The sequence below is a fragment of the Netta rufina genome, assembly GCF_964035555.1.
Source record: "Netta rufina genome assembly, chromosome: 5".
Taxonomy (NCBI): Eukaryota; Metazoa; Chordata; class Aves; order Anseriformes; family Anatidae; genus Netta; species Netta rufina.
This window is the reverse complement of record NC_140128.1, coordinates 19,241,600-19,264,721: the sequence shown is the minus strand read 5'-3', so window position 1 is coordinate 19,264,721 and position 23,122 is coordinate 19,241,600. Positions and strand designations below refer to the sequence as shown.

The 23,122-nt window shown below is 46.6% G+C and overlaps 1 protein-coding gene across 1 annotated transcript in view; it reads left to right on the top strand.

Annotated features, from left to right (window-relative positions):
* TSPAN4 (tetraspanin 4) overlaps positions 1 to 23,122 on the top strand; it is a 391,065-nt gene that overhangs the window by 85,356 nt on the left and 282,587 nt on the right. The window lies entirely within an intron of this gene.

The following is a 23,122-nucleotide window of genomic DNA, read 5'->3' as shown; positions in this document are numbered from 1 at the left end:
TTGTCCGTAAATATCATTCTGAGCTCCGGCACGTGCACTCTGGGAGCCAGGATGGGATACAGCTAAAGCAGCCTGCGTCGTGTGATGAGAGAGTCTGGTGCCCGTTTGTTCCCACAAAGCAGTTTCTGCTTCCTATCTCAGTGCTTAAATAGCAGGAGAAACTGCAGGAGGAAAAAATACATTTTTCAAGATTTTTTTTTAAATGAAATGGGAAGGATTAGCTTTTCAGTGACTTGTTCATCGCACCAGTAAAACTGTTGTTCTGACTGAATTATTGCTACAAAACTTTCATAGAAGGTATTATTTTCTCCCTTCCTCCCCTTCTCCTGAAATAGAGGAACAAAAGTCAGCTCAAACTGGATTGCTCTCAAGGTTTTTCTCCTTCAAGGTTAGAGCATGTTTGTTTCCTGCCCCAGCCACGTGTTTGAGATCATTATGTGTGGGTTTGGAAATATTGTGAGCCCAGAGCATCAAAATGAGTGTCAAGGGAACAAGAGATTATTTTTAGACCAATGGGCAGAATGTTTGTGGTTCTGTATCGCAGTATTTATTATGTTTCATTTTTACACTGAGATCAAGCGTGCTAGGGATTTTTGTTTGCATGAGAAACGTGCCTTTTTATCTCTACTGTATCAGCCTATAATTTGCCTGCTTTGTTGAAACCTTTAGCTGATTGTCTAATATTTTTCTTCATTCTTCCATTTTGTAAGAACTAAAGAAAACCACGGAGACTGGGCAGTACCTTCCCCCATATTTTTCATTTTTAAATGTGGGAGAAAATGATCAGAAAATTCTTATTGCTCTTAATTGCCTTTTAATTATTTTACACTTTAATTAAGTCTCACCATTCCTCATTAAGAGTATTGTTCAGGAAGTGTATTAATAATCCTGCACAAGCAGCATCTGTGAAAGCTTTCGGTAGCTGTTGCCTTGGCAAGGAGGATTGCCACTAATGTAAGCAAATAGCACACGGTGATGTTTGCTGTTCTCTTGTCACCTGGGCCAGCCTCAGGGGAGCTGTGGGGCAAAAGCTAAAAATCCAAATTTATAGAACAGCTCAGAAACAAGTTCCTGAGGCTGGAGCAGCCCATCCTGGAGATGATTATTGTGCTCATAACATGACCTTTTTCATGGTTTATGCTGCACAGTTCAGAAGCTTTCTTCGCCAATTTGATGGCTTTGTTGATCCAAGCCACTTCATAATAAACCCAGAGAGGTTCCAGACAGTGACTTCTTAGGTGCTTACATCACGTCTCCTGTGGTGGCAAAAAGTCTCAGTCAGGGATCAATGCATGCATGAGGCAACTTGCCCAAGCCTGCCCACGTACATGGGGGAGAAAGGTGCTGCTGCCAAGGCCAGAGCTGGAGGAGCTGATGCTGGGTGTGACCTAGGTGTAGTCACACCAAGGGGAGGGGGTCACTCAGCTCACTCACTCACTCTTCATTTTAGCAGTTGCACAAAATTTAAATCCACCACAACCAGACCTCGGGTTCAAGTGAAGAATTCCTGTGTCACTGTAACACAAAGAATAAAGCATGTGGCAAGACAGCCTCAGCTGTGAGCTGAATTGAAAGCTTAAGGGTAACTTAGAAGAGAAGTTTGAGGAGCAGTTAAAATTTCCAGCCAAAGCCCATGTAGGAACAACGTCTAGATAACTCGGTAGTAAGATAAGAGAAACCTGGGAAGTTGCAGTAATGCTGAGGGAAGCTTTATCAGCTTGTCCAGTACGTTGGACACTTAGCTTGATAGGGCATCGCTGCAGAATTAGTCAAATGGAAGTGCACCTTCATGTGCTGCAGTTCAGCCCTCAGTGAAACAAGCCTGTATCTCCTTGATGGGTGCACCTAAACGATCAGTTTTTGCGAAGGTTAACGTTAGGCATAAGACCCACATAAGTAAGTAGCTTAGCTCAAGGCATCGCTCTGAGCAGGGTATAATTTGGTCGAGTACCTCGTGGTGCTCAGTCTCACGTAGGGTCAATCTCATTTCTCTGGCACAGAGAAGCCGAAAAGCTGCGCTGTCTTTGTGTGCCTCTCTGCAAGAAAACACGCAGTGTAGCACACTCCAGGGCTGGAGCCGTACACAACGCTAGCTCAACCTTAGTTGACATCTTGGGTATTCAGCTGTGAATAAATGAGAGTCTGCCTGTCTGTTCATGAGGGAATCTAGAAAATGAGGAACTGCAGTAATTAAAATCTTACTGGTGTGAAATCCTACTGAAAATACTTAGCATCTGCCATCCAGCAATTTTAAAATACTTAACAAGCTTTCAACTTTTTTACGAGGAGGAGAACATCAATGTCTCCCAGTTCACAGGAACTGGGATTGCAAAGGGCTTTCCCTAGCCACAGGCAATACAAAACAAAGAGCTCTCTGAGGGTTTGCACAGTAACTTTGGAGGTCTTTCCATTCGTGCAGGCACAGCTACCACAAATGGCAGAGCAAAGTTTTCCCTGCTGTAGGTTGAACATGAGCTTTAGAAATTTGTCAGTCAAGGAGAGAACAAGTGGCTTTCTCTGGAAGAAGTGGAGAGCCTTCTGCTGCTGTAAAAGAGGAGCTGTGACTGTAAATTCACTTCTTCCTTGCACAGATTTTTTTTTCATGAGCAAAAGAGCAGAACTGATACAAGTTGATTCTTAAGGAAAAGCTTTTCCTCAAGAGTACAAGAGCACTTCTAAATTACAGCTTAGAGCCTTACTTAGCATGTAAACCATATCAACACGCCGTATGAAATGGCTTATTACAGAAGCATTCTTGAAAGCAGTCAGATCGGTAATAAAGTGTAGCTTGACCAAGATCTGGTTGAAAAGAATTGAATAATTGCTGCACGTTGAAGGTATTTCAAGTGGAACATAAAGCACTTTCTCACCTTCATGGAAACGTAATTGCATTTCACATAACCCTCTGGAAGCGTCTAGCCAGAACCTGCTTTCAAGCTTAGGTGGGATACCAGGGGAGATATTAGACAGGGATTTGGGGGTTATATTATATGTAGTATGGAGGCACAGGCCTACATATTGATGGGGACTCGGGAAGACTGCAAGCAAACCCTGTGGAGGTTGAAGAGAAGATGATGAAGAAATTTAGCCTTGATAGAAGTCTCCTTTGCGTTCTGGTATGTTTTTTTGTAACACCCTGCTTACAAAATTGTACCTGGAAAACCAAATTATGCTTAGAGAAGTAATCTGGAGTTCTGCTGTGATGGATCTGGACTAAAACATTTAGTTAAAGCAGCGAGTGGGTACATGTGCTCTTCTTTAGCTTGATCTCATGGTTTTGCAATGGAGTTTTTCAAACCTATACAGAATTCATAGGAGTTCTGAATTTTAAACATTAAGCTGGCTTTATTTCACAAGAATGTTCATCATGAAGTCACTGAGATGTAGTTTATTTCAAAGATGCTGCAGATTAAATCCCTGATCGCTCGTCAAATACTGCAGGTATTTACCTGAACAGAATAGGGTACTGGCTCTTCTTCCAGCTGAAGTGTCACTGGGGGGCGTGTGGGATGCGATGACCATTCCACAAGTCATGATACGAGTTTGAGGAGGGGAAGAGGACGTGGTAAAGCCCTTGTGTGAGACTTCAGGAAGGCTTTCTAAGCATGATGGTTTTAGTGTTGCTACAAGGAGTTTGTCCAAGATGCCTGAATGAAGACCCGCGTTATTCATTTATTATTTATAGACTTCTATTTGAAGATTTCTAGGTGGCTGGGTTCTGAGATTGGTGTTGTCCTTAAAGCGCTCAGCCTGGCAGTCAGAAGGTGTGTAGTGATAATTCATCAGGTGTAGTGAGCACAAATACATTTTTGACAGATGCAATTAAGCTGTGTGTCTTAGCAACATTTTTCTTAGCCACAGGTCAATGTTTTCTCCATTTATTCAGGGCTTTCTCCTAACTGACAAATGGTGCAAGACAGCTGTTTTAAAAACAGGACTCATTTCAGAGTCAGAGGTGAGAAAACACTTTTTGTTGTGTGTAATGGAAAGGCCAACACCAGCGTCCCCACAGAGGCAGCTTTCGAAAGCTCTGTAGCTTTTTGCGATGTGGAAGAACTCCTCGTGTGTGAAAACAGGAGGTAGAGAGCACCCCTGCTCCTAGTGCAAGCACTGCGTATTGCTGCTGCCTAGCACCCTGCGGTGCAGGAATCTGAGCGCTCCACGTCAGCGGTGGCACAGGGTCAGTATCATACACCTCCGAACCTCTCTGCTCTGGGAGAACAGCTGCTTTCCTTCCAGGATGTGATGTGCTCCTGTGCTGTTCTGCTCCCGGCCCTGACTCCGTCCTGTTGCCCTCCTGGTGCTGTGAGTACCTTGGGGCTGAGCTCCCCGGTGTAGCCCTGGCAGCCCCAGTCTCATTTGGAAATGTGGAGATCTTTTTAGAGCTTTTTGGGCACCAAGCTGTTCCTCGGTATTTCTCAAGTCCACCTGCCTTTCCTACTTTGCACCTTGAACTTGGAAAAAATGGTGGATTAGCTTGATTCCTGAGCTGGAGTCTTCTGCTTGAAAACACTGGCCTGGAAGCGTATAAAGAGAGGCACGAGGCTTTCACGTGAGCCGTGCTAGCATCTCCCAGACCTAGAGGGAATCATTTCTTGTGGGAGAAACAGGAAACTCATCCTTCTTGCTGTAGTCGCTGGTAAGAGGATAAAATAAAACAGTTCGTGCAGCACAGGGTGCCTTTATTGGGAGCTTTTATTTCCTGACAAGACCAGGAAGGAGAAAACTTATCTTGCTTAGTCTGTAGGTATGCTGCCTGCTGAGAGCTGCTTAAAGCAGGTGACTTTGTGTTTAATAATGGCTTTCAAGCATTTTTTTGTGCTCTTTTGTAACAGTCCTTCCAAGCAGGGGAGGCGTGCAGGAGATGGCAAGGAGCAGAACAACGCCTGTCCTCCCCGAGCCTCTGCGTCTCAGCGGACGTGTTCAGGGGCTGGCAATTCATGGGTTGTCTCCAGGCATTACGTATGCAGCCATCTGAAGGCACAAACGTGATTTGGTGTTGACGACTGGAGTTATTTAAAGTAACTGTGTTTAAAACATGAGGCCTGTGGGAACCGTGTTGATTAAGAGAGAAAAATGCCAGATGTTTCAGGTACAGTAGATGTCGAGAAGGGATTAATTAATAGTTTGTATAAATATGTATTTTCTATGACTAAAGCTCGTGCACTGAGGAAGAAGCGATTAGTTTCTTGTGCAAGGGGTTAGTGAAGAAAAGTGGTGGGAAAGTGCTGAATGAGTTTTCACCACACTGAGTTCATGAATTTTGTGTGCGGTGAATCCCAGCTCTCCCGGCCTCGTGTCAGGCAGTCCCACAGGACCCTTCCTGCTCCGTTAAGGTATTTATCAGAGAGCACGGCCCCGGTGCGCAGCGCAGGGGCCTGATGCCGTGCGGCAGGAGCGCTGGGTTAGCTCGCTGCAGGCGCTGTGCTGTGTCCGTGCCTCCCGAGGCTGCGTGCCAGTCGTGCGGCTGCCAGCCGCGTCTGCACGGGAGCGGTGCCTGCGTAGGGGTGGCGCTTTCAGCCAGCGGCTCGTGGTGAGGCTGACGTGTTTCTCCACGGGTGTTTTTACAATGTGTGTGCGGACAAAGCAGCAGCTGCTGAGATGCTCGTGACTAGCTCAGTTCTAATTACTCAACAACGGATGCAGACAGTCATCTCCGAGACAGGCTGATTGCGATATGACACAAAACAGTGCATTTAGTTGATTAATTTTCCTGGTAGTTTTTTTTTCTAAATTCTTCTTCTTGAATGCAAAGCATTCTCATTTCACAGTTGCCAGCTCTGTTTATTTTGGGTTATTTTGACGTGGCATTTCCCCCGGGAGCCTTCACGGGTCTGCTCTGTCTTCTGGGCCTGGATGCTGCTCTTCATTATGAAGCATCCTTACAATGTTATTTGTGTGAGTTGAGTCACATGTTAGCTAAAAGGTCTCCCTGAAATTCTGCATTTCTGCAATTTCTCTTCAGTGGCCTTTAGAAACTGTCCTACCTTTCTCTCTCTCGATCCCTGTTTAAACTCAGTTGATGCAAGGGGATACAGAAATAGCCATGGGGAGGATGGAAGACCAGTTTCACTTCAGATTTTAGGAATTTGTCAGGTGTTCTGCTTCCTACTGGCATGGAGCAAAACCTAAAATGTTGAAAGACTCCAGTAAGGAAAACTCTGTAGTCATGTGCATATAAGGAGATGTTTGACTTAGTCTGCATTTCTTGTTTCAAATTCAGAAACTGAAATATTTAATTTTGTTTCTAACTATCGAAATGTAATATGCAGAAAAAAATGGAACTTAAAAGAAGGAAAAGTCATTTAAGAATGAAAAGTGAGCAAACCCCTTCTTCTGAAAACATTGTTGAGGGAGTAACTTGTTTCTGTGGTGGCTGGGGTTTTTGTTTGCCAATTCTGGCAAAATTTAAAACAAACACGCTTTCCAGGAGTCCCCTTCTCAGAAGGTTAACCATTTCAGTGACTGACTGATGTAGCACTGGGTTTGGAAGTCACATCACGCTGTCAGTGTGGCTGTGTTTTAACAGTGGGGATTAACATGGCCTATAGAAAGGTGGTGGTTTCCTGAGAGCCTCTAGGAGCTGTGAACACCACAGGTCCGTGACACGGGGGCTGTGAGGTCAGCATCCCTGCACCCCACTCCTGCATGCCACAGGCTTCTCGTAGGTGACCTGGGGAAGTTTCTCTGGCTATGGTCTTACACAGAGGAGAGGATTCATGACCCTTGTTGTTCTTTACAGCAATTTTTCTTATATATATGTACATATACATGTGCATTTCTATAAGTATATCTGTATAGTTATATATACTCTTTGCTGACAACTGCCTTGTGCAGTGTCATAAGTACAGGGCAGTTGTTGCCTGTAGTGTGGGTGTGTAGCATTACACGTTCTGAGTATGTGCTCATGCTTGCTAACTTTTAAGCTTGCTCTGTGAAGAGCCTGCTTATAATAAATGACTTCAGCATGGTACTCGAGACTTGTTTAGAAAAGTTCTGTTAGGAGCGTGTCGCTAAATAGCATTCGGGGAGTTAAGTTGCTGGATCTTATTACCAGAGATGCAGTTATCTGGGAACAGTTACAAGACGCCTGATTATAATAACATCTTGCTTATCTTCCAGCCCTGCTCTCTGCAAGTGCCAGTTTCTTCTTGAAAAGTGCTGCAGCGTTTGATAGCACCGCGCACAGGCTTAATGGGAATGCAAGCAGGGCTGTCCTAATGTTGGGTTTGTAATTAAACATCAGATGTTTGAGCAAACACCTGAACTGTACAAATATGCTGCAAGCTGTAGTTCTGCGGCTCTGAAATTGTGTAAATGGGGTTATTGTCCTGTGGCTTTGACTTGAAGGCGTTTTTCTATCACATTAGCCGTGATGCAGCTCGATGGCCTCGTTTCGGGTCATGATCTCACTGCCCTGTGCTCCCTACAAACCCCCAGGAAGTGATGCTGAAGAATTTAGCATTTAGATGGGCAAGACAGAAAGGAAACTTTCTTACACTGCTTTCAGAAATATGACCGTAACCATGGCATGCTCAGGTCAGGCCCGTAGCAAGGTGCTAATTAGACCCAGCCATCAGTCTTAGGCCAAGGGCTTAGGCTCAAGGTCGCTCGTCCTTCGTGCAGCGCTCCTGGTTCTGCAATAGGCATTTCCCTGACGTGTTGTTTCAGTGGTTATTTGCTCTTTCCTTGTTACATCGCTTCAAAAAGTACTCAGCCAGATGGGCTGTTTGATTTTCTGGATGTTTCGCTCTTTTATGTTTAGCGAAGTCAATACATGTCAATTTTTCATCCGTAAAGCAGAGCTAAAACTTTCCTATTTAATACTGTGCTGTGAGGATAAATTAAGAGGTTCATTTCTTTTTTGCTGTGTCAGGAAGAGAGTTAATATAGTATAAAGATGAAAATACATAATTCAAATCTGTTCTTTCCTTCCTCCCTCTCTCCCAGTCACACATATATACTTTGTATACCCGGGGTTTTGGCTTGCACCTATCCACGTATGATTTAAGTAATAGCACATTTTAAATTTATTTTATCCCTTTTGGATTGCACAGGATAACACCTACTTATTCCATCTTTCTTTGACCTTGTTTCACGGTTGTAAGGAGAGAATTTGTTCCTCAAAGACAGCTCGTTCATACCACTGCTTAATTATCAGGAGAGAGCACTAACGGTGTTGTTGGGTGACTTGAGATGAGGAGTTAGGCTGCAGTTGCCAAAGGGAGACAATATCTTCTGGTGGTTAGATCGAAGGAGGCAGACCTTGCATTCAGTCCCTCTTTGTGCATCCTTCAGTATCCCAATGTCATTAAGTGCGGGAGCTTAAATTTCCCTGTCTAGCCTAGGTGTTGTAAGAATAAATTAATTGGTGTGTATGAGTCACTCAATACTCTGGGACTAGGGGTTATTTAAAAACCTGAATTTATCACTGAGGTAAAGACTTTTCTGCAGGGCTCAGCTTGGCTTTTAAGCTCGTGCCAATAGCTTTCTTGCCACTGTCCTTTAAGATTTGTATTGCAGGCATGCCTAGAAGCCCACATGAACATCAATAATGTATTACACAGAGGTTTATTATCCAGGAGTCCTTGCCCTAAAGAACTTGCGGTCAAGTCGGGCAATAAATGGGCATGAAGAAAACAGAAGGAACATGGCAATGGAGTGCATGATGCATATAGCTGCTCACTGGTTGCTGCTATTTGTGGTTACTTTTTGGCCTTTCTAACAGATGACATCTCTGAGGATGGGAGGGCAGGAAGAGATCAGGAGTTTTTTTTCTTTAGGGGAAGTATTCACACGTACAGGCGCTGCCAAGAAAGAGAAGAGGACAAAAGTGGTCCCCAAAAAGCTTTACAAATGAGTGATGCAGCCTGGTTTTGGCATGGGAGAGCTGGGAGGTCAGCGTGCAGCGGAGAAGTGCGGTGAGAAGGGCCCTTGGTGGTAAAACAAGTAACTGAGAGCTGGTGGAGAGGAGCATAGGAGTTACTGTCATTGTGGCTCTAAGCCAGCAGGAATCTCCGTGGCAGCATTTTAAACAAATGTAAGTAGCACAAGGTGGCATTTATCAGGAGAGGAGAGGAAGAGGCTTCGGTAGCAAATTTCTGAGTGAGATCGTTGGCAGATTGGTGCGCAGAGACCGGTCTGTCTGTGCCCTGCAAGGTGTATTTCCACCCTACATTGAATTGTTTTAGCTGTCAGCAAATACTTGATAATATAGTGATCTGTGCTTGGGAGATTCGCTCTTCATATTAGTGTTGTATTGCACTCAGTGCTGAGGCTAGACAGAGCCACTCATCTTCACCTCACGGTCCCATGTGGACTCACTTAACTTGCTCATGAGTGGGCAATTAAATAAGAAGAGAGACCTTGTCAGCTCCAGGCATTAATATAAATCTTGGTGCTTGTAATACATTTACATGGCTCCCCCAGGTCCAGCTAGACTTATAATCGGCTCTCTCACTCACGGGTCTTCTGGGACAGTGACTGCTTCGCTTCTGCTTTGTAGCTCTCTGAATCTGAACCGGGCCCAGGAGATAGCCAGCGGTGTGAGCGGTGTGTCTGTCTGCCAGGCACTCGGTAAACACAGACACTCGTCCACCTCGTAGTGGGTAGGCATTGCCTCACGTAGCGCTAAACACTCTGCTGGGGAAGCAGAGGCTTGTGCATAGTGGTTAGCAGACTTCTGCTCTCAAATTTGTCTTATTCAGATGCATTTTAGCTCTGAAGTGGCTTCAAGTTATCATTTCCCAGTGGCTGGTACAAGGCCTTCATGAACAGATTTGGTAATCTCTCCATTCAGTAAACACAAGTGTCTGCATCGTGGGGTCCTGAACGGGTGAATGAACGCTCAGGACATCTCTCACAGGGATTCCAGTAAGAAGCTCTTCCTAATTTCTTTACCTTAATCACCTGGAGGTGCATTAAGGATATAAGGAGTAGCATCGTGGTCCTAAGTAGGCATGATCCACTTGTTTAGGTGGCTTCTGTTGGGCTTAAGCCTTAGCTGAGCTTATGGAAGGTCCAGGAGCTGAAGGAAGCTTATGAAAGGGCCAGGAGCTGAGTTTGGCTCAGCCTGGAGGAGCCTCGTACCGAGGGGAAGGCAAGGTGCAGCTGTGCTGGAGCAGAATAGCAAAGAGGTGTCAGACTTGATTCTGTCTGTGTTTTGTTTTTTTTTGGACAACTGGCAGGTTCCTGTATTCAAGCTGGGGAGCTACTGCCTGAACACCACCAAACTGTTTATATAAAATCCCACGGCATCTGGGGTGGGTGCATGACTGGAAACTGATATTTTTTGGTTTTTCCCCTGAACCCTAGAAAACGCTTTTTGATCTCAAAACAAGGCTCCCTCAGCTCTCTTCTGTTACTACAAATAAATACTGGGCTGTATTTTTATAACTTGTCTCCACTGGAAAAAGGAGACTGAGCCTTCATTCCTGCTGTTCACAAAGATGTGTGTTTTAATGGCTTTTATTTGGACGACAGTCCTGCTGCTGTGGGTCTTCAAAGCAAACATTTCTGGAGCTCCTTCCCTCCGCAGAAAGCACCGAGGTAGTGTCCACCTCCCATGTTGCTAGGTGCTGGCATTTCTAGTGTAGATGTGTCATGAAACCCTAAATAAGCTTAAGAGGTAACGTCAGCAGGATCAAGTATTGTTGGAGGCTGATGTCTCTAGCTCCATAAAGGGCATGCGGACTGTCAGTGTTTGTTCTGCGAGCCAGAGACGGGGACGCTGTGACAGAGCTTTGTTAAGGTGACTATTTCTGTTACACAACATGACTGGCGTGCATTTCCTCACTTGGACTGATGAATGTTAGTGCAGAGACACGAACTGCCCACTCTGTATTCTCATTGATCTTCTGTTTTCAGCTCTGTTTCGAGAACCAACTGGTGGCAGGCTGCAGCAAGTTACAGACCAGCCCTTCACACCGCGAGATGGATGATGGCAGCTAGGTTTGGCTGGCTGTCTTTCAGAGTTAGCTTTCAGCACTAAGTGGCCAGGAGTCTTCCTCAGGCAGCTAGCAGAGCCATTCCTTACCAATTTGAGCTCAATTTTGTCCTTGCGTGCATGCAAACTGCTTAAAGTGAACATAAGTTGTCTGCGTGACCGCAAGGCAGAATGTGGTTCTGCCTGGTGCTAAAGCTGAGTGGCAGCAGTTGGGGACGTAGTCAAATGGCCCCAGACACTTTCTATTTTATTACCTAAACCACTGCGGGCTTGCTCTGCTCTTTGCCGTCTCTCCCTCGTCACCTTTCCCGTCTGTTCATTGCAGGTGGGTGCTGATCCACGTGCCGCGCAATCTGTTAGAGCTTTGGGGGAGCTCAGGGAGAGAGAAACTGCAGTGTTAATTCAAGGCACGGCGTCAAGTGTTGGAAACAGTCCCGATTGATGAAAGATTTGTGTGTGTGTGTATGTATATAGCCTGTCTGGTTGATATTTGTTGGTTTTAAAAAAAAAAAAACTTAATTTGCGCAATGAACACAAAACATCTTCTGTTTCTTCTACTGCAGAGACAATATTTACAGCTGAAACTCTTATGGTGACAATCCCTCGATAGTTTATGTTCCAGAGCATTGCTGAGCTGCTGATTACGACCTTTTGAGTCTTTGTGGTAACAGCCACAGAAATATTTTCCTTTACTTAGGTCCATTATGCTCGAGGTCAAGCATAACCTTGTCAGCAGGTCAGAAATACCCTGCCTTCCTCCTGCTGCTAAATGGGAGGGGAGCTCCTGGCACGGTCTGAATCATTTGCCATTAGTAAAAATGCATGCAAATTAATGAAGCCCTTGCCTTTTCTTGCTCATGTTGTATTTTGTCATTCCCTAAAAGAAGGTTTATTGCCTCTATGCTGAATTGTCAGGCTCAGAGCTCCTTTTCAAGCACTGTTTTGTTCCTGCCCGAGCAAGGCTGAATCCCAGGCAAGGAGTTCTGCAGGCGTGCATGCAGAGCAGACCAGGTGCCGGGGCAGGAGCCCAGAGGGAAGGCTCCTGCCTGCTGACCCACAGCTTCTTGCTTCCTTTCTGGATGTGGGGTCATAGCCAGCTGCTCTCTCTGGAGGGAGAAGTTTCAATACACAGCTTGCAGGAGTGATTCTGTGAGAGACTGATCTTCAAGACCAGACCTTTGTATTTTGTCCATCACACAACCGCTTATAGAACATCCTCAGTTGGAAGGGACCCACAAGGATCATCGAGTCCAACTCCTGGATCCACACAGGACCACCCAAAAATCATACCAGGCATCTGAGAGCAGCATCCAAACACTTCTTGAACTCCAGCAGGTTTGGTGCTGTGACCCTGGGGCCCAGGCTCCCCAGGATTTATTCCCCCTCCCACCCCTCTAAACTTCAGTACAGTCCATCCCCAGGGGTCTGGGTTCCTCTTGTGAGCAGTCCCACTGATGGCTACGGAGGGGCTTGGCGTTCAGCAGCCACATGAAGGTGTGGAGGGCAGGGCTTTGTGTGCCAAACCGGCAGTGTTAACCTGCTGCTCCTCATTGTAAGAGGTGATTTGAAGAGGAGGTGCCATTGTGTGGGTGCTGAGTAAGTGGGACTTTTGTCTCTGCCCCATGAGTGTGTTGTCACCTAATTCAACAGAGATTTAATTAAGAGCGATGCAAGTTGTAGCTGAAATGTGCAGACAGTATTTAACTGCTGTGTGATTTGAAAAGGATGGTCTGCTGCTCTCAGATTCCTTCTGAAGCTTTACAGCAGAAGAGGCTTGGTTGCCCACTGTCCTCTGAGTGCTGGGCTTTGAATATTCACCCAGCCGACCTACCTGATTGACTGAAAGCCCCAGGTGGCTGCATATACACTAACACCGAGTGCTGCAGCAGGTTCATGCAGGATAACGTGTCTCCAGCACGTGGGGCTTGAGCTGGTGTTGCTGTGAGCATTGAGCATCCCTGCAGGTCTCAGACAGTGCTCAGAGCAATGCTTAGCTGTCCTCAGCCCCGACCTGCCTGGTCTCATCTTGCGATTCTTTGTCCATTCATGGCATAGATACCCTTTTCCACCACACGTAAAGCTGACTCTTCCAATCCCTCTCTCTTTCGTTCAATTGCCATTGCCCAGCCTGAGTCCAGCTCTGACGGGCAGGCTGAGTGAGGCTGCCCCAAGGGGAAAGCAGTCCAAGCCTGTACTGTGAACACAATTGTAATACAGGCGAAGCACCAAGACTTAAATTCTGTCATTTCTTCACTGTTATGGGCTTTACCTTGTAACTCTGAGCTCTTTCTGAGGCTCTTCGCCAGCAGGTTGCACGCTGATCTGTTGACAGCAGAGGAGCAATAAGACTCAGGAGGCATCCACCCCAATCAAGAGATGGATACCCACTGGAGTGCAGGATTTTTCTAAGCGCCTGTTTCCCCTAGAGTGACCTACTCTGCCTTTTTCTAGATGATTGATGATGTTCCAAGCCTGGCTCTTCCCACTGGGGTCCCACAGGCAGTTTCAGGCCACTTCTCTGTAGCCCTGCTTCAGTCCCTGTTGCCTTGGTCGCTTAGCAGCTTTTCTGGACTTTCAGCCTCCAGTTTCTCTCCTGACCCCATCAGATACAGTATTTCCTTATCAGCTTTCTTGCCTTTGCCAGCCAGTTTCCTGTTCCCTCTTTGTTCTTAGCAAATCTTAGCCTTTTCTCCATTTTTCACCGCCTTGCACAAGCTTTTAAAAATGCTCTTGCCTTCTTTCACCAGCCTGCCCCCCATGGTGGCTGGTGCTGGAGTCCTTCCCCTGGTTCGTGTGGTGCCTTCCCAGTGCCGGTGGGATCGCTCAGCCTGCTCCCTGGGGATGCCATTGCAGAGCATCCTGCCCAGTTCCCCAGCCTGCTGCAAGCTCACTGCAGCCAGGATCCCTGCAGGTGAGAGAGATCCTAAAGCCTAATAAGTCTTTGCTGAGCCTGTGCAGACTGCAGCACTGTGACTGCAGGTGCGAAGCTGCAGTGTAGCAGCTGGTTTGTTCCAGAATGTGTAAATTAGTCATGTTTGGGCGATTTCTGGCTGCACTCTGATTTACAAACAAAACCCCGCAATGACATACAGAACCCCTGAAATGTTACATGTAAGTAGGATGTGCTGCCTCCTTCGTAGGGTAATGCAGCACTCTGGTGTGTGCCTCAGCACGTTGCCTTGTCAAGGCTGAAGCTTTTTCCCTCCTCCTGCTATTTGGGGACACGGGGCCTGAGACAGTAAAGTGGTGCTCCAAATCATCTTTTCCTCCTTTTGTTAAATAAGATGACATGATAGCTATTCTTTGAACAAGGAGGAGATAATGTGAGGCTGAGTAGTGAAACCAGCTGACATTAACCCAGTGGAGAGAGCTCTGAGAAGTAGGCTAAAAGAAGGAAAAACACCAGAGTCCATCAAGCCGGCTATTGCAAAGAAGAAACCTAGGGGTCTTAGCTGATGGCAATAGAGAGGAGGATCCTGTGCCCCTTGCTAGCCCACTGAGAGAAGCAAAGAAAGCAGCAAGTTTGGAGATTCCAGGTTGGGATTTGCTAAGGGCTGGTTTAGATCAGGTACACAAGTTGCTGTTGGTCCTGGTGGCATGCATAAGGTACGGGTCTTGCTAGCACACCTTGCTCTGGAGCGAGACGTAAGCCGTGGAGGAGAAATTTGTAATGGAAGGGCAGCAGCAAGCAACTTGCATCGTGTGTTAGTGGCAGCGCTGCTGCCTGGGAAGGACTCCTGGAGGAGCAGCAGGCCTTGGGGTTACAGCACCCTCTCGGATGAAGTCTGTTTCATCTTATAATCAAAAGTACGTTTCCCCGCTGTCTTCTCAGCTGAGTGAATCAACAGTGACCCTTGGTGGCTAGAATGACTCAGTGCCTGCTGGTCTGCCACGTGTAGCCCTCCCTTATTTCAACCCATATATTTGCTTTGACATGTCCTGAGTAATTCAGGTGGTGTTGGCTGAAGCATTGGGCATCTTATTTCCTAACTGATCAGAATGATGTTTTAAGACAAAAGTCCTCTCCAACCAGTCCAGCTTGCATGGAACCTTCCTTTTCAAATGGAGGGTTTAAGGAGGGCACTTGAATGTCACCCTTGGACGTTCAAGTCATCACTCTGACATAGAAATTGCCCCAGTGCTAATCCAGTTATGGATCCACATCGTTGTCCTGTTCGGATCAAAGCTTGCGCCTTGATCCCCCATCCCTTGTTCCTTCCTCTCTCCCCGGGCCTTGATGAACAAAACCCACAAATAATTTTGGGCAGAGAGGTTCCTTAACCTGAATTCACGAAGAGAGCAGCCCAGGGAAGTTTAACATCAGGCCCCAAGGTGCCATTATCCGTGCTTTTCCTTGCAGACAGCTGCCTGCTGCACCAGCCTTTCTCACGCCGCTGTACCCAGGTGTAAAACCAAGGCTTGCAGTGAGTTGATATTCTGATGGGTATAACTGATGATGATGTTGCTGTGTTTTTACAGTTCATTTCTATTTGTTCTTGAACCTGGGCTGTGCTTCAAAACAGGATTTAAGTAGAGTCACCACCTGTTCATTTTTCAGCCAGACAATCTGTTTTTTTCTTCTTTTTTTTTTTTTTTTCTATTTTAATCTTTTAATCAAATTCTCTTCAGCAGAAGTCAGTTTGTTTCCCTGGCTGACACCTGATTTCTGGCTCACTTTCTGGCTAAGTGGCGTCTTCTCCTCGTGCTTCTCCTTGCGTCTCTGCTTCTGGCTGCTTAGTGCCACCTGTACCAGGCGATCTGGCAGCCCTGGGAGCTGTGGTTAAACTCCACGAATCCTGCCGGAGCAGGGTGCTGCAGGAGGTATGGTTTCACAAGAAAACTGTATGTACAGGGAGAAGACATTTCAATTAAATTTTCAACGTGTTCCTGCTCTTCAGTAAACTAAGCTGTTGTTTTGTTAGCGTAGGCAAGACATCTGCGTCCTGCTGGTGATTATATTTAATGTGTACATAAAAAGCACACGCACAGTGGATGTGTATAATGGTGATTTCTGGGCCCAATTTCAGACCCTTTTTGGAGCTACAAAGGGGACTTGAGAGACCCTTGAAGGTGTTCCAAGAACAACATTTGCTATTGCTGCTTAGTTTGAAAACACAACCTTAGTATATGATGTCTCACGTACCTGTGTTTGCACTGCTTGGGTACTGGACAGGTCAGCTCTTGGTTTGTTTCCAACCCTCTCACCTTCGGTAATGCTGTAGGCGTGCACGCGTGTGTGTCAGCTCTATTGACATGAAACCTATGGGGAGCATTGAATAGCAATCTGCTTTACCCCTACTTCTCCCAAATGCTATTGTGAACTGATTTTAGATGCACTAAAACTTTTAGGAGGTTTTGCCTTAGTAAAGCACATAGGAGAGGGATGTGAGGCAGAGGAATGGTTAACTAGCCCTGTCTTGTAGGCTGGTGACCACAGAAGTAATGGGTTACAGCGCTTTCCTGGGAGACTCAAAGCGCAAGGGCCTGACCCACTTCATAGTCTGGTGCTAGATTTTATTATTTGCATTGCTACAGCATTTGTTTTTTCTTCTTCTCCATTTCAATCTAAACTCTCTGCTGGAGCTGGCTGCAGCAGTCTGATTGTGGAAGGAAACGTGGGCAGCAGAGTCCCCAAACTCCTAGGTTGGTATTGCAAGGTGCTGTTTGTGTTGCTCCATAAAATACATCTGTATTTGCTGTGGCTCCAGTGCAAGGCTCTACAGAGACCCATGAGGGTGTCCTGTGCTCTGCTCTGAGCTGTAATTTCCGGCTGGGTTATTTGGCATTTTATGATTTTTGTTTGTCTGAGTTACGCTGTTGTAGGGTAGGGAACCACTTTACTTTCAAATCTGTCATGTCCCAGAAATGGCACTTAGACCACAACTAAAATTAAATAGAGAATGGGCATGGGAGGGGTGCTTTCTTTGAGATTAAGCAAGAGGAAATTCTAAAACACTAAAAAACTCTATAATGATGTAAAAAGAGTTGTTCAGGTGCAGTGTTTAGGATTTCAGAGCTGTGAAAAGCTTTCCCAGGAGACAGAGCATATGCAGGTTATAGAAGGACTCCTTCACGTTAATGTAATGCTGTAATTTCATTAAAATACTTAATGAAAGGTGATTGAGGCATTTTACCAAGAGAAAGTGTCCTGCCCCGGGTCAGAGAATACATCAACTGGGCTTGACTTTTTCCTTGGGGATGTGTGGTCAATCCCCGCCATGGTTTATAACCCTGGGTGAAACCTGCACGGCAGCTCCCAGGGGCGATTTCTCCCAGCTAACCAACATCAGAGCTCCTTGGTTTTCAGCGGTACCCCGGCTGCTTTGACCCTGGTGAAAAAGCACAACTTGCAGGGGGCAGGAACGACCTCTGGAACTCGTGACCCACGAACCTCGTCAGTTCAGGAGCTCAGGTCAAACGTGAGGCAGCGACGTGCCACCTGTCAGATGGGATGTTTCACCTTCAGCTGCTCACGCACTGGGGACCAGCCCATGAGTTTAAGTTGTCAAAGAAGCGGGTGAGTGTTGAGATACTGTGGAGCCTTGAGAGTTGTGTCACTCGGAGGCAAGCTTACCATTTGGCTTCACGTGGACAAATTGAAATGCGGGCTTTCACGAAACTGCTGGGGTGCCCTTGTAAGCTTGTTCTCCTTGAGGGAGTTCCTGCAGTGCCTCACCATCTTCAGAAGGATCCTGTCTGGAAGAAACTTCGATTAAACAGAAGCCCCCCCCAGGGCACCGCTTTTGTTTATTACGAAGCACTGATGTATGAAATAAGTGCTATAATCATCTGTAAATGAACCACGAACTAGGAGAACATCCACGAGCGTTTTATAATGAGACTTGCTCTCTAAAGTTGCAGTTGGCTGGGATAAATCAATAGCCCGTGGAGCGCACTTTTATTTTAGCCCTAAATGTGCAAAGGCTCTGGCTTTGTTTCTGAGAGCACAGTGTGAGAGACTCTAAAACTTCCTGACTCCAGCCATTTTCTGTGCCTTAAGTTGTGTGCTAACCAAGTGGTAATAAATTTCCTGGCAATGTAGTAGGCCTTTCATCTTTATCTGCTGTGACGTATTCAAAGGAGGGAAATAATCACGGCTCCTTGTTTCAGGGGGCATTGTTCAGTGTCCCAGTGTTTAATGACTCCTCTGTTAAATACCATTCCCAGCTCATCGCTTTTGGGCCATTTGTTGTTTGTCCAAGATGCTTAAAAAGAAAAAGGGAAGAACAAAAAAAGCAGAGGAAACTCTGATGTGCATTGATGTTTCAGCAAAAAGCTTGGACAGCAAAGGAATCGCTAGTTTTGTTGCTTTAGACATCTGCAAAGGAGTGGTTGTATCATCAAGAGTATAGAAGCAAAGGATGCCCCAAACTCTTTCCTGGACAGCTGTTTCCTTACCTGTCTGTTCATTCCTTCTCCCTTGCCCTCTGATTCCTTCTTGGGCCAGTTGCCTTGCACCCTGCGATTGCCTCTGTTCCCGGGGCAGCTCCTTCCCACAGCCCCTTCTCAGCACTGAGCTTCACAAGGGGATGATGCGTACAGCAAACCTGCCTTGTGCTTTCCTACACCTGGTGTCCTATGGCCCTGTGTGAGCCTGCAAACCCTTGGTGGCCACAGCACCAGGACATTACTATAGACTGGGATGTTAAACACTTCCAATTTTAGCAAACGCTTCCATAAAAACCTCATTTCACTGGTTTTTGTTGGCACTGCAGGCGTTGCTTTTCATCCGCCTGCTCAGGACGTGCCTTTCAGCAGCAGTGCTTCTCCCTTGTTTGCTAAGCTCTTCCAGGAGTGTAAGTGCCCGGTGTTTATGGCCGAGGTGGTGGCGGGTTGCTTCTGCTCTGACCAAGTGAATTCCCTGTGTGGCAGAGATTTGTGGCTGCTGGATCCTCGCTGGGAGAGCACAAGTCGGAGCAAGGTTGCTGCAAACAAATAAATCAATCGATGCCAGAGGAATTTATGGTCCATCACAGAAAACAGAATGGGAGCTGTGATTTATATATTTATTTGCTTTAATATGAAAAAATAAAACATGGTATTATTCATAGGAGCCCTGGTGGTGAGCGATGATGGCTCAATCTGTACCTGTCTGCCCAGTACACGAGCCTTTCCTGGGCAGAAACTCTCGGGCAATGGACAGCGTGTTGAACGGATGGTTTGGGGTTGTTTTGTTATTAAGTGTGTGTGGGGCAGGCATTGTGTTTAGCTGACAATATGCCTTGGCAGTAAGTACGTGTGAGTAAGAGACAGCTCGCCTGTTTCTCCCTCAGACTTTGTCAGCTTACCTTGTACGTCATCCTGGTGTTTTGTTCTTATTTTTTGCTGTGCTCTTGCCGTAAGCCAGCGTGGTGCTCCTGGTCTGTGCTAGTTCTGTCATTCCTATAGCGATCTCATCGCCTATGCAGCATACCCGGACATGTAAACATTGACCAGATAGCAGAAGAGATGGATTTTTTTTTTCTTTTTTCATAATTTGCCGTAAGGAAATTGAGTTCCTCTGATGTCTAGAACTGACTATGTGGAGAGTGAGCGCTGTTTGCAGTTCTTATGCAGCCATTTTGGAGTTACAGCATGTGTGCCACACGTGGCTCTCACAGCGAGAGCGAGGACATACCCAAACTCAGGCTGACTGCATATGCATCCTCTTTCCTGGAGCACTTATTTCTCAGGGAGTGATTTCTGTTATTGCCACCGCTGATAACTGTTAATAAAACAGCTGTGTGGTACTGCACGTGGAAAATACGGATACGAGTTTGGTGTTTTGAAAGCCCACAGCTGAGATGTCCAAAAGGAGCTGATAATCTCTGTTGTGGCACAGGGCAAATGTCTGAAATGCCTACAGGGCACTTGCCCACTGTATGTCACCACTAATCTTCCTCTGTACGTTTTCTTTCGTGAAATCTAATCTCAAACACGGTAGATCACACATTGCACTTGACCTGCTCAAGAGGACCCCGAGCAGCTCCAGGAAGGTGAGCAGGGAGTGAGCCTGGGGATAACAAGCTGGGGCTCGTGCTTTACGCGCTGGTGTAGGGCGGGGTGCTCCCCTGCTCGCTGTACCAACGCGCTAACACAGTGGAGCGGACTCACCCGGCTCCTACCTGCTGCACTAATTGAAAAGAGGCAGCTTCTGAATTGCATTACCTTCTGCAATAACATTTGTAAAGTACTTAAATGACACATTTACAGTCGCTCTCTTCTTTAAATTTAAATCTTCCCCATTCAGGTAGTCACAGCTCAAAAGTCTTGCTCAAGGCAAAAGCACGCCATAAAAACCTAATGAAAGATAAATGGGCCCTCCCGGCTGCTGGGGCTGTTTGAATAGTTTACACAGACTGAGCTTTTTCATTGCCTTTAGGCACCTCTTATAGATCTTTCATCCTCTTTTTTTTTATGTTGTTCCTCCTTGTAGTTACCCCAGCCCAAAAAATTTAACCAACGCTTTTCTAAGGTGAAGGTAGATGAGGTAGGTAAGGATTTGTATCCAACGTGAAGGTAGGTGAGGTGGGTAAGGATTTGTATCCAAGGTGATGAGGGTGGTTGAGGAAAGGTAGATGAGGTAGTTAAGGGTTGGTTTTGTTTCCTGCCCAGCTTTGCTGTGGGTTATCAAACACCTCCATGCATGGATTTGGTGGTTGATGCCAGTTCAACTAAGCGAGGTCCTTGGAGCAGCAGGTAGCAGCAGCACCAAGGTAGGTACTGCAAGCGCACCTCTTGTTTTAGCGGGTGCAGGTACGTGGCAGCAGGCTGCCTGCCTGCCTTCAGGCTCCTCACGCCCCCCGGGATGGGGAGGTGGCGGGTCGGCGCTGGGGGAAGCAGCTGATCAGCGCTTCCCAGCAGCGGAGACTTCTGTGAATACTTAATCTCTTTTTCCCTGTTAAATCTCATTTCATGCCGATATCATGTTGGGAAAGCCTTCTGGAATTTCACATAAGTGGCTTCTTTATGGGTTTGGAGAAACTGGGAAGTTTTAATTGCCAATCACTGGTGGAAACTGTGACTGGTCATTTTAAACCCCGATAGTCGTGCTTTCCCAGACATCTGAGTTCACAAAATAACCTGTTACAAAAATTGATGGGATATCCGTAACGCGTCTTTTTCATGCACTCCTGTTGTATAAATAAGTGGTTTTTCACACTCGTAGCGCACAGGTGGCTGCTTTTGATGCTGCCTTTGGACTACGTGAAATAACCCAACAGAGGCACGACTGCTACACACCAGCTCAGTGCAAGGCAGCATAAATCAGGGACTTTGGGAGCAGAAGTACAGTGCCAGGCTTCTCCTTTCCTCATTCGTCTTTGCCACGTTGTACCCCCCTGGGGGGGATAATATTTTGATGGGTGAATAAAATACCTTTAACTTCCCCATTATCATCAATCATCGTGACAAAGAAGGACAAGTAGGCTTTGTACCAGGTTTTGCTACTTGTTTAGTCATTGAACCCTTTGCAAATGAGTGTAAACCTCTACTTTATTAAGCCAGGGGCCCTGTGATACAGGCTTTTTGACAGCAATACCTGTTTTAGCTGCTCTCCCCACTCACTTGCCCCCCTAGGGCACAGCAGCATCTCCATCCATTGTGCTGGCACAACTGCATGTGCAGGGAACCAGCTCGGCTCACCTTTTTAGAGAAAAAAAACACAACAGTTTTCTGCCTTTGGGGAGTGGTTGGGGCTCGGGGAAAGCTTTTTTAAAACTTATTTTGTTTCCTGGTCCTCTTGCTGCCTGGCTTTGTGGAGAGCTGGTCTGGCACCCTCCAAGAAGGGTGAGCTGGGCTGGGGGACAGGCAGGCCTGCTGTGGGGTGGGAGAACAGGTAGAAAGGTTTTGCGCCTTTCTTAAGGACTTGAGAATTTAAAAGGCAGGCTTCAGGGTAAGAAAAAGCAGTGATCTGTAGTGGGGAACTAAAGCCTAGTTTGATAACGTGCACAGGAGTTGGCAATGCCTCCGATCCAGACATAGAATAGTCAGCATCTTTGTTGGCAGCTTTTATTATGATCATTTTTTTTCCCTTGCTGATGTTTCTTGAGGGGAAAAAGCCCTCGGGGAGGCGGGGTGTGCTGCACAGCAGTGGGGCACGGTGCAAGGATGTGTACCGGGGCTGGTGGGGGCTGAGAAGCGCAGGGGCTCGCGCTGGCGCTGCTGCACAGCTGGGGAACGAGGATGCACCAAGAAACTTCTATCAAGTGTCTCTTTCAACAGCAGCCCCTCGTGATGACACCAGAGAATTCTTCAAATACCTTTCCTCTGTTTTTTGTTCTCCGAAGGTCCCTGCAGATGTGTCAGGTTGTGTTTTTGTAAGGCACTGCTGTACCCCACGAGGGATAGGTTACGCGCTGCCTCCCGGCCTTGGGTTTTTCATTTATTTTTTCCTTTGAAGCATTGTCCTGCCTCTTCCTCACTGCAGCTTCTGTCTCTGCAAGCGGGGCAAATGGCATTTCCTCATCTGCCTCATTAGAGGCGGTTTTGCTTGCTCCTTGGGTGACTGTGGTGTGAGGATAGTCTTCGGTCTAGCAGAGGAACAAAATGTCGTGCGTCAATTCCTGGTAGCATTGCTCTGTGCTTCTTTGTGCTGTCAACGTGCATGAATGCTTAGCAGGCCATGAAGCAGAATGAATTAAATAAAAATCTGCCCCTGTGTAAGGGTTTCATAGTGATGTAATCCAATATGTAAGGGTTTCAGGATTTGACACGTCATTTCATAGAATCACAGGATCATTTAGGTAGGAAAAGCCCTTCAGGATCACCAAGTCCAACCACCAACCTGACCTGAATTTCCAGGAGGTCCCAGCCTTTGTTTCAGCGAAGCAGCACTGAGCCACGTGCTTTATTTCCCCCAGCAGCGTCCTGTGCTTTGTGTCCTCTGTTTGCCTCCACAGTTGTCCTGTCTGCAGCACCCTGCTTCTCCTAGCCTGCTGCTTGTCCTCTCCTGCGAGGGATCTTACAACCGTGTGGTACCAGAACGGCCCACGTGCAGCCTGCTCCACAGGAGGAGAACCTGCACACAGCCACTGCTGCAGGAAAAATAACGCCTCTCGGCCCCAGTCATTAGAGACGTTGTGCCACAAAGTCAGACTAGTGTTAACTCCTTCCCAAACTCCTTCCTGAAAAAGAACAATTATTTTTCCTAGTGAATGGAGTCTGTCTCCTCCACAGAAGCACCAAAGCCTTTTGTTT